The sequence below is a fragment of the Heterodontus francisci genome, chromosome 35 (genome assembly GCF_036365525.1).
Source record: "Heterodontus francisci isolate sHetFra1 chromosome 35, sHetFra1.hap1, whole genome shotgun sequence".
Taxonomy (NCBI): Eukaryota; Metazoa; Chordata; class Chondrichthyes; order Heterodontiformes; family Heterodontidae; genus Heterodontus; species Heterodontus francisci.
The window spans coordinates 34,109,156-34,111,432 of NC_090405.1; positions in this window are offsets into that span (position 1 = coordinate 34,109,156).

Genomic DNA, 2,277 nt, shown 5'->3' on the forward strand with positions numbered 1-2,277 from the left:
AGCTTCCACAGTTGTCATATTGACAACAGGAAAGCTTGTACTGTTAGATTTTTAATGCCATTTTCCTGGATACTATCTGCATAATGGAAGTTGACCCCAAGTCAGATGTTGCTGAAGAGGGGACAAAAAATAGATCCTTGGGAGTACACCAGAAGTATTGGTAGAGATGTTATTTTTTGGAGGTGATACAGCTACAATTAGATAAGAGTGGAGCTAAGTAGAATAGTCCTCCTGAGCTGGATGTTGAGGAAATGATGCAGTCAACTATCAACCTGCAGAAAGAACGAGGGGGCAAAAACACAACATGGCAAATCAACCAAGCATATCATCTACAACTTCTGTTTTAGTGCTGTGTCAGAGATGCAAACTGAATTGAAGATTCTGGAGTTGCAAGAAAGATGGGCTTGACTTTGGAGGTTGTGTGTTAATTTGCAAGGACAGATGGTTTTGAAAAGGGCAGGGAGTAGTGAAGGAAGGGACCTATTCACAGTGTCAGATAGCATAGGGACCAGGAATAGAAATTAGGTGGTTATATGTTTGGTAGGACTTGGGTTTCATGGACAAGATGAGCATAGAACAAACATGAGCAGATACATGAGAGTAATTAGAACAATATGGGATCAGGGTGAGGGTAGTGTGCCTTGGGGAGAGGTTTGGCTTGGTAATAAACATGGAAGAAGCTGAATAGATGGTCTCAATCTTGATAAAGATATCCATGAGTTCCTGCCACTTATTTTGGTGGAGTGGTTAGAGATGCTTAACAGTGAACTTGTTTAAATTAGTACTTTGTACTAAAAAAAAACTCAGCAGGTCTCGCAACATCTGGGGGGGGGGGGGGGGGGGGGGTGGCAGGGAGAGAGAAGCAGAGTTAACGTTTCAGGTCAGTGACCTTTTATCAGAACTGGCAAAATTAGAAATAGAATAAGTTTTAAGCTAATAAAGCAGCGGTTGGGCAAGAGATAACAAAAAGGAAGGTGTTGAAGGGACATGGTCACAGAATAACTGACCAGAAGGTCATGGAGCAAAGGCAAATGATATGTTAATGGTATGCTGAAAGACAGAGCATTAGTGCAAAAGAGGTGTTAATTGACAGAAAAATGAACAGCCCTGACCCAAAGCACAAACATGAAAAAAGTGGGCAGGCACATGGTTAAAAAAGAATGATGAAACAAACTCAAATAAAGAACAAACAAAATAAAAAGGGAGGCCTGTCATGCTCTGAAATGATTGAACTCCATGTTCAGTCCAGCAGCCTATAGCGTGCCTAATCAGTACTTTGTACTGGTTTTAGTGCAAGGAAACAATGAGTCAAGAGCGGGAGCTTAGTAGATTTAAATACACTTTTAGAAATGGTAATGGAGAAAATAATGGGAGTTGAAATAGACAGATCCCCAGGACTTAATTACCACTCTATGGTGTCGAGCTAGGTGAGGAAATTGCAAATGCATTAATAACTTTCTAAAATTCTCCAAGATTTTGGAATTGTGCCTTTAAGTTGGAAAACTGCACGTCAGTCCATTATTGGAAATGGGAGGGAGAAACCAGTAAATTACAAATGTCAATTTAACATTAATTATGGGGAAGTTACTGGAATTATCAGGGACCGTGAGTACTTGGGAAGGTATCAGTTGATCAAAGGGAGTCAGCATGGATTTGTGAAGAATTGGTCAATTTTGATTAGTTGATTTTTTTTTTTTAAAAAGGTCACTAACTTATTAGAAAGGGGAGTATCTATATAGGGAATTTTGTCTATGTGGACTGCCAGAGGGCATTGAATAGTGTTCCATACGAGAGATTATTAGCAAAAATGAAAGCGCATGGTATTGAAGGTATCCTTGTGACATGGGTTGGTAATTGGTTAGGAGATAGACTGGGATTTGGTCACAGATTGGTGAGATGTGATGAGTGGTGTTCCACAATGGTCTGTATTGTGGCCTCAGCTTTTCACTCTACATTAATGACTTGGATGAAGGAACAGAGTTGTATTAAGACTAAGTTAGGAGGCACAGTGAATTGTATGGATGGGAGGAGACATGGACCATATGCATGTGAGTGGGTAAAATGTTCAACGTGGGAAACTAATATTACAGACTACCATGATGATCTTTAGAGTGGTTTCAAATGGAAGTTTTCTGTTAGCAACCTAAGCTTCAGCCCAAGAACACAGAGCTAAGTGGCATTGACAAATTTATCCCTGTAACAAACTAAAAGCAGCTCACCTACAAATATTTCTATTGGTGCACTATTTCATCTGCGTTAAATCAGGCCACAACCACA